This window comes from Nicotiana tabacum, chromosome 8, assembly GCF_000715075.1.
Source record: "Nicotiana tabacum cultivar K326 chromosome 8, ASM71507v2, whole genome shotgun sequence".
Lineage (NCBI taxonomy): Eukaryota > Viridiplantae > Streptophyta > Magnoliopsida > Solanales > Solanaceae > Nicotiana > Nicotiana tabacum.
In genome coordinates this window covers 112275964-112286168 of record NC_134087.1, presented here as the reverse complement: position 1 = coordinate 112286168, position 10205 = coordinate 112275964, and positions in this window count along the sequence as shown.

Here is a 10205-nt window from a genome sequence, read left to right as displayed (position 1 = left end):
ATAAGATACTTAAACAAAAGGAATTCTAAGCTAAAATACTATACATTACCACGCTATAAGGCTCTAAATTTTACTACGCTATAAGGGTCTACGTTTTACTACGCTAAAAAGGTCTAGATTTTACTACGCTAAAAAATAATCTAAACTAACCATAAACAACAAATAAATTTAATTGCAAATAAAATACAAAACGGCATGAAAACACATATATATAAATTAGGATATTAACAGACAAATTTATTTTACTAATTTATATTTTTTTAGAAAATACTAATATTAAATCCGGATAAAGTTAACATGTTAGTTTCGGAAAAAAAATACAAACCGAAATAGAACACATACAAATCAAATACTATGCATTATTATAAATGTTTCAACTTAAAATAAATCGAAATACCTCGATTTAGAATTTTCGGAAAGCAAAAAGATTGAAATTTTGGCTCCAGAAGTGTGAATCAACAATAACACGAATCTCTACTCGAATGTGGGACCTACGTTCTTCGAGTTTTATGTATCGGGGGACCCAAATTTTATTTTATTTTTAAAATAAGGGCAGAAACGGGTATGTGGTGGGGGACCAAGAAGAGAGGGGAGTTAAAATAATGGAGGATGAATCGACGAAGAAGACGAAGGGGATATAAAATATGTATGTATAGCGCCACTATAACTGGCGCTATACATTAATGATGTATGTATAGCGTCAGGTATTGTGACGCTATATCTGGGCGTGTCAGATTTTACAGTATAGCGCCACAATACCTGGCGCTATACATTAACGGTGTCGTTACTGTTACTGTATAGAGCCAGATATTGTGGCGCTATATATAAAAATATAATTTTTTTTATCACCTATTTGTGTACTTTGAGTCCAAAAGAACCATATTTTGGTTCCGGATTCTTGTATTAGTAGTAGTTTTGGTGACAGCAAGTAATTGCAGGTTGCACGCTTGTCCACATGAGTATGACGCACACGCTTACCAATAGTGTCTTCTAATCCGAATCACATGTTCCCACTCATTTTGACTTTTCTAGGAATTAGAAAGAAAAAGGAATCTTTCCTTTAATGGAAACAAATTATTTGTGGTTCTGCTGCCAAGTGACAACTCATTTCCCTTAATGGACCATCATTTATATATTTGATTAATTCCACTGCTGATCTTTTTATATTCCTTTTAGTAATTGTTTTTGGTTCTTGTTCTGAATTACGAACATGCTGACCATCACTTCAACAACCATTTTGGCCTTTAACCTTTTCTTTCAATCATTTTCAAAGAGAGAACTTTATTTATCTAAAAAACAAATTCCCACAGTTAACAATAAGAAATATAATTCTGAAAGATTGGTTATAATCTTGATGTTGTAAGAAAAAACCAATTAGGAGGCTATATATTGAAATATTTTAGTCTTGATTTTATTCTGTTCTTTAGAAGTGAAATATATATTGTGATATTGTTAAATAAAGAAAAATAGATTTCCTGTCAGAGATCTTAATGAAATGGTAAATGCAATTTGTTTATAATTTGCCAAGTTTGCATAAAGGGAAAACCAATATCGAATTCTGGTTGAGCTGACGCTTTTGGCATTTTGCAATTACTATTTTATAAAAGCCGAGAAATAAGAAGGAAAAAGGGGACAGAATCTTTATGTTGATATGATTGGTCAACATCCAGCCAACAATGCTATAAAAAATATATAAAATTTAGCAATAAACAATATACATAAAAGTTTGAAATTGGTATGTATTTTAAAAAACCAAGCCAGTTAGTGCATTCCATAAAAACTGAGCTGATGACACTCATGAAAGATAACAAAAAACAATGATTGATTTTGGAGAAAGGATTCAAGTTTTATACATATAAGGTAAAAAAAAAAATTATTCTATCACTATAACTTAATATTCGTGTTTAACCAAAAAATAGAATTTCAGTCAAAGCTAGAATTTAGAAGAACGCGGGTTACTGATAATCAAAAGAATATGTAGAAGAAAGTAATTTGGAGTAATCAGAGTGTAATCAGGAGAAAAACAAGTGAATCAGAGTATATTCCAATTGTGTTTTGTGTTTACAAGTGACCAGATACCTCCCTTTTATAGGTATCTTGAAGATATGTGTTTCCTCCAAATCATAATGAGGTTATTATGAATAATTAAAGACATTGAATGCTACGTTACACAATCATTGTAATCAATACAAATTCTCTAACGTATCCAGTATTTAATGTCTGTCGAATTTCGTATCTGCGCTCTTTATTTTTGGTCAGATCCATTCCTTTTGATAAATGACTTAAATAGGTACGGGCGCTGAATCCTTCAAATGTCCTCCTGTGCCTCTTCCTTTGCCTTTGCTCGTTTCTATTGCTGCCCGTGCCTCTTGACTAATTATAATTCTTTGACTATTTGACCAGTCTACGTGTCTCAACATGTCACTTACATATATAAATGCAATTTTTCCAATACATATAGTCCCCCCACTTTTCATTTATTCATCAATTGAATATTTGGGAAGTGGATTTCATTAAAACGAGAATTTTTGTCACCATTAATGCTATGACAAAATTGACGCTTCAATTGTCACTTCCATTTAATATTTCGTACACGTATCAATTTTTCATTGGCTCTGCAGTTTTTGCAACCTTTTTCAAGGTTTTTACGGTTCCACTATTAATGAAGTGTCAATTATCATAATTATGGTCTTTCCACCTCCGCACTTTTACCTTTGGCGGTTGCTTATCGGTATAAATATAATTTTTTCCCCTTGTCTTTTATCACATAAAGCTTATTGAACACTTATTTCTCCAAATCTCTGTTTACTTCTTCCTTAAATCATTCTTCTTTGATATGTCTTCTCCAAGCCCTAACCCTGAGAGAGTTTCTATTACTGACTCCTTCCCCAATGCCCCTGTTAGGCACAGAAGGGGAGGTAGACTTCGTAGTTTAGGATCTACTCGAGGTGGTTCGTATATGCCTTCTTCTGGTTCTGGTCCTTCCTCTAGAACCAGAGGTTCCCTTTCTCACAAATCTTCTTCTAGGGGTAAAGATCATTCTAAACCTTTACGTGAACCTTTAGTAGATGAGATAGTCTCTTCAGAATTGTCTTTTTACCATGACAGGGAATCTCTTAGAAACCAGGTTTCCGCATTAGATCGTGTCGATGCTTACCCCACTCAAATTAGAGAGGTTTTGACTCCTGTGGTTCGTAAGGACTGCCATTGGAGTAATGATTTTTCCATTATTATCCCTAATCCGAATCAGAGAACTACTTCTTATTTAACTGGATTCTCTTTTGTTTACACTTACCCTTTTACTTTAGGGTTTAAACCAACAATCAACCCAGTCATTCTTGAATTTTGCCGTTTCTTCAATGTCTGCTTGAGTCAAATTGGCCCAATCATATGGGGGTTGTTGCCTGTTTAAGGCATTTAGCCACTAAAGCTGAAGCTCCTTTTACTTTCCCTCACTTGATTCATCTTTACTCATCTAGGCTTTTTCGTAATGGTGTTTTTACACTAGTAGCCAAGGAGTAAGAGGGTTTTGGTGAGCCCTGAAAATGACAAGGATCGTGGCTGGTATGCCCGATTTATTGCTGCCCCCACTGTTGGTTTAGTGGGTGAAGATAATGTTCCCTTCCCTGAGAAGTGAAATTTTGCACGTAGGTCTTTTATCCCTCTCGTACATTCTTCTTTCAAGTTTATCAGTTTTTCTAATTTTACCTTCCCCCCCTTTTTTAGCAACTATGGGAGTTGTGGGGGATGTTCCCAATTTCCGTGGTTGGGTAGATAAATTGCTGAAGATCGCGCCAATGGACGGTAGATCTTGGAAAACACTTTCTAACCGCTTTGGTTGGAAGGTAAAGACTCATGGTAAGAATTCACATTTTGTTCTTTTCGTGCCTATATTCTCCTTTATTGTTTTAACTTTTATCCTTCTTTTTGTCAGGATTTGCTATTCGAGGGGTTACTGCTGAAGCAGTTATAGCCTCTCGTGTCTCTTTGGGAACTCGTACTCCTTCGGGAACCCGTATCTCTTTAGAGAGAGCCCGAGAAATAGTCTTGGGTTCCTCTTCTGCGAAAAGGAAGGCTGCTGAAGAGGAAAATTCTGAAGAAGAGGAAAATGAGAGTTCCTTGGTAACGAGGCCACGAGTTAGGAGACGCATCGTTTCCGATGTCGAAGCTGAAGTTTCGGTTTCTCTTACCGAACCTGTTGAAACCCCAATAATAATTTCTGATGATGACGTCACTCCCCACGATACTCATGAGTCTATTGACCAACTTTTCGTCAGTGGATTTGGTCGTGAAGATGTCGGGCCTGTTTTAGACGAAGTACCTTTATCGTCTTTTTCATTACCCGTGCCTGTGATTCCTTCTTTACCAGCCCCAGCTATTTCCGTTCCTTCTTCTACTGCTCTTACCTCTTCTCCGGCTCCTCCTTTGACTATTTCCCCTCCTATAGTTCATCATACTGAAATGGGATCTTCAAGTAGAAGTGCCGCTATGAGGCGGGTTATTATTGAAATTCCTGCTGAGAGCAACCTTTTGAGAAAGTCAGGTCAGGCGGATGTATGGCTGGAGCCTCTTATTGGCCCAATTGAAAAAGCAAAGCTGGAGAGCCACAGTTCCCTGACTTTAATGAATGATATCGTGCATGCCACTCTGAAGGTATTTTCCTTCTTTTACTTTGCAAAATTTTTCATTTTTGGGATTCTTATTTCTTTTTTTAGGCCAATATTATCGGCACCAATTCTAAAGAATTGGCCATTTGGAGAAGATAGCACGCGACTCTCAATTGGAAGCAACCAATTGGAAGGGGCAATTTGAGAGTGCTCAGCTTGATATAGAGAACTTACAAGAGAGCAAGAATACCTTACAGCAGCGAGTACGGGCTTTAACTTCAGAATTGGCGGTTACAAAAGCTTCTTCACACCAAGCAGAAAAAGACAAAGAGCGTCTCGAGTCCTCCTTCTCAGAGCAACTATCTAAAGTTAGTGAAGAAATCAGAGAATTAAAGGCTCTTTTAAACCAAAAGGAAGTTTACGCTGGGGAGCTTGTGCAAAATTTGACTCAAGCACAAGAAGACCTCAGAATTTTTGCTAATAAGGTGCGTGCTTTAGAATGCTCCCACGCCTCTCTTCAAGCTTCCCACAGCTCTGCCTTGGCTGAAAATAAAGAGCTAAAAATGAGATTGCTGCTTGGGAAAAGGATTATGAGATCCTTGAAGAAAAATTTGCTTCTGAGGCAAGTTGGGCTTTTTTGAATTCCCGTCGTGATACCCTACTTGAAGATGGCCAAGAAAACTTCAACCTGGAGTTGGAGTTAGCTAAAATCAACGAAACCATTGAAAAGACTCAACAAACTCAGGACTTCCCTTCTCCCGTGGATGAAGTTCTCGTGGCTGAAGCTCTCATGAATGTTGAAGCTGGTACGGGTATCATGACTATTTCAAACCCGATCGAGCCCGTTGCTACAAGCCAAGTTGAAACTGCGCCTGCTGATGCACCTGCCCAAATTGAGCCTGCTGCTATTGACGTTCCTGCCTCAATACCACAAACTTCTCAGTGACCAGTTTTAATCATTCAAATGATTTGTTTTTGTTTTGATTTTGGAAGATTGTAATCAAACCCTTAACTTCATTTGAGGTTTGATTTTAGAAACGTCAGTCCCCAAGTCTTTTAATGGGGCAATCTAAATAATTTCGTAGTTTTATGACTAAGTTCGAACTTAGTCTTAGATTTTTTTACATATTAAGAAGTTTTTTATCTTAAACTTCTGCTTGCTTTATTCTCGCCTTTATTTTTAAGGACTTACAGAATCATTTGCATTTTTATTTTCTGAAAAATGCTTCTATTAACCTCATGATTAATTTAAACATGAGTTTTATAAAAGAGGGCCCTTTTATATTCCAATACTTAATGAAGAAGACGTCTCAACTTCATAATGGTATTATCATACGACAAAAGAAATAGGAATACACATGTTTCTCTGAAATAACTTTGACAAGATTTTATTTTTGAACCTTGTCTAGTTCCGAATAAAACTTTACATGTATTTGAATTACATCTATAACTTTCTCGTAACTGTTTTTCTTGTAACAGATTCAAAAGAATAATAATAGACACGGGGTTTTTCCTTATAACCCGTTTTAGTACATAGGCTTTACCCTAACTATAGTGAGATTTTTCTTTGGCCTTAGCTCGTGGCTTTATGACTTTTACTCTGTACTTGACTCTTTCGGTCTTGATTTTTCCTTAATCTGCTTTGCCTTCTTTATACATATGTCCGTGTATATTATGTAGTCCCCCAAGTGTTTGAGTGTTGAAGTATGAAACCTCGAGCACTTGATAGTTTCTCTCGTTTGGTCCTTTTCCTGAAAAGGAAAAACATACGGGGCTCGGAGGGACGATTATAGATGAAGACTGCATAACCCGTTTGAATTTCTATCAGAATTATTGTAACCTTAGGCCAGGAATTTTAGGTTACTCCATGTGCCTTACAGGTCGTGACTCATCATTTAGTACGGGTTAGCGTTTTGCCTATCATCTAAAAGCGTTAGTAAAATATTAACAATTCAAAAATAAAATTTAAAATGGTTATACCTGACCGTGGGTTTTCCTTAGAAATAGTATCTCTTTAAATGAACAACATTCCAATGCGAAGATAGTATCTTGTCATCCATTGTTTCCAGTTCATATGCTCCTTTTCTTGCAACATCACGCACTTTGTAGGGTCTTTCCCATGTTGGACTTAATTTCCCTGTGTTAGCTACCTTTGTAGACTGAAAAACCTTTTTAAGCACGAAGTCCCCAATTTTGAAGAACTTAAGGCGTGCTTTTCTATTGTAGTATCGTTCTATGACTGCTTTTGTGCTGCCATTCTTATTAAAGCAGCTTCTCTCCGCCCCTCGAGTAAATTTAGGTTGACCCGCATCTCCTCGTCATTAGATTCTTGTGTCGCCTATGTGAACCGTGTACTTGGTTCCCCTATCTCAACTGGAATTAAAGCCTCAGCTCCATAAACCAATGAGAACGGTGTTTCTCCTGTACTTATTTTTGCAGTTGTGCGATATGCCCATAAAACTCCAGGTAACACTTCAAGCCAGTTTCCTTTTGATTCCTCTAGTCGTTTCTTTAAATTGTTGATAATGACCTTGTTCGTTGATTCTGCCTGTCCATTACCCACCGAATGATAGGGTGTTGACGTAATCCTTTTAATTTGCCAGCTTTGAAAAAATTCTATGATCTAAGCTCCAATAAACTGAGGACCATTATCACATACGATCTCCTTTGGTATGCTGAATCAACATATGATATTCCGCCAAATAAAGTCTCTGACTTCCTTTTCTCGCACCTATTTGAATGTACCTGCCTCTACCCATTTAGTAAAATAATCAATGAGAACAAGCAAAAACTTTACCTGTCCTTTTGCTTGTGGTAATAGACCTACCATATCCATTCCCCATTTCATAAATGGCCATGGCGCAATGATCGGATGTAATAATTCTGCAGGTCTATGCATATTGTTACCGTACCTCTGACATTTATCACATTTGGCCACGAAACTTTCTGCCTCCTCTTCCATTTTAGGCCAGTAATAACCTACCCTAATTAAGGTTCTTACTAGTTATCTTCCACCTGCGTGATTCCCGCAATGACCCTCGTGTATTTCTCTCATTACATACTCTATTTGCGAAGGTCCAAGGCATCTTGCTAAGGGTCCACCGAACATTTTACGATATAGATTGCCTTTTTTTAAGCAGTACCGAGCGGCCTGCCTTTGAAGCGCATAAGCCTTTTTCTTGTCATCAGGGACGGTTCCATACTGCAAAAAATCAATAATTTTGTTCCTCCAATCCCAGGTTAAGTTATTAAAATTTACCTCATTCGCATCAGGATCAAGAACTGAATGAAATAAATGTATCACTGAGGCATTTGCATCATTTGCCACGTCGGCCACAGATGCGAGATTTGCTAGGGCATCTGCTTCAAGATTTTCATCCCTGGGTATTTGTCTAACTTTCCAATCTTGAAATTATTTTATCAATTCCCGTACCTTTTCCAAGTACTGCTGCATCCTTGCTTCCCTGGCTGTATAAGTCCCCATTTGATTAACTACGAATTGTGAATCACTCTTGATTATAATCTGATTTATGCCAAGTTCCAGTGCCAGTTCTAAACCTGCAATCATAGCCTCATATTCTGCCTCATTGTTAGTTATGGAATGACATTTAATATCTTGCCGAATGGTTTCACCCGTAGGAGGTACCAATACTACCCCCAAACCTGCTCCTCTCACATTAGATGAGTCATTAGTGAATAAAGTCCAAGTTCCTGGGTTAGCTCCATTGAACACCTGTAATTCTTTTTCTGCTTCTAACTGTATTCCCTGACTAAAATCAACCACGAAATCAGCTAATACTTGTGATTTTATAGCAGTTCTAGGTTGGTATGCAATTTCGTATTCACTTAACTCTATTGCCCACTTAGCTAACCTACCTGATAACTCATGCTTATGTAATATGTTACGTAAAGGGTAGGTAGTTACCACAACGATAGGATGACACTAAAAGTAAGGTCTTAACTTTCTAGATGTCATGATTAACGCAAGTGCAAGTTTTTCTAACTGAGGATACCTCATCTCTGCATCTAACAAAGATTTACTTACATAATAGATAGGTGATTGTTTACCTTGCTCTTCTCGGACCAAAACGGCACTTATCGCCACCTCCGAAACAGCAAGGTAGAGGAGTAGCTTTTCCCCAGCCTTTGGTTTTGCCAACAAAGGTGGATTTGATAAGTACGTTTTCAAATTCCTAAGTGTTTGTTGACATTCCTCATTCCATTAAAAATGATCCTGCTTCTTAAGGGCTGAGAAGAATTTAAAACACTTCTCTGATGATTTAGAGATGAATCTTCCCAAGACCGCAATTCTCCCTGTTAATCTTTGAACTTCTTTCTTGTTTGAAAGTATGTCAGGGATTTCTTCAATGGCTTTAATCTGTGCAGGATTTACTTCAATTCCACGGTTAGAAACAAGAAAACCCAAAAACTTGCCTGATGCAATGCCAAATGCACATTTTTCGGGATTTAACTTCATATTAAATTTGCGCAAAATTGAAAATGTGTCAGATACGTGTGATATGTGATTTTTTGAGTACTGAGTTTTAACAAGCATATCATCTATATATACCTCCATTGTCTTTCCTAAATATACCTGAAACATTTTGGTAACTAACCTCTGATACGTTGCACCTGCATTCTTTATACCAAAGGGCATTACTTTATAACAGTAAGTCCCCCTGTCTGTTATGAATGAATTTTTTTCTTCATCTGCCGGATCAATTTTAATCTGATTATAACCTGAATATACATCTAAAAAACTTAACAATTCGTGACATGCAGTTGCATCAATCAATTGATCTATGTGTGGTAGTGGAAAAGAATCTTTACGACAGGCTTTGTTAAGATCTGTATAATCTACACAAACCCGCCACTTACCGTTTTTCTTTAAAAACAGAACAGTATTGGCCAACCAGTTAGGATATTTTACCTCTCGAATGGAACCAACTTTTAGCAATTTTTGGACTTCTTCTTGAATCACTTGATTCTTGAAAGCTCCCTGCTTTCTTTTCTTTTGCTTCATAGGAGGATATGACAGATCTTCATTTAGTTTATGAGTCATTACCTCCGGTGGTATTCCTGTCGTGTCAGAATGGGACCAAGCAAGGCAGTCCATGTTAGTTTTCAAAAATTCAATTAACTTACCTTTCATTCCTTGGTCAAGATTAGCTCCGACATAGACTTTTTTATCAGGCCATTGAGCGAATAACACGACAGGTTCTAATTCTTCTATCGTTGTTTTGATATCTTCATTCTCTTCTGGTTTTTGAATGGTATCTGGCCTTGAGTCTACATCTGTTCGCCCTTGTTCAGTTGAGGTTTGTGTTGTGATGTCCTCAACTGCCTTCTGTGATTGCTATTTGCCTCCACTTCTCGTGCTGTATCTACAACGGAGTTAATAGCCCTGGATGTATATTGATCTCCGCGAATTTGACAGATTCCCCATGGAGATGGAAATTTGATAACTTGATGCAAGGTTGAAGGAACAACATCCATTTCATGGATCCATGGTCTCCCCAGAATCATGTTGTAAACCATCTTCATGTCTACTACCTGAAACTTTGTATCTTTGACGACCCCTTCAGTAAAAGTGGTGAG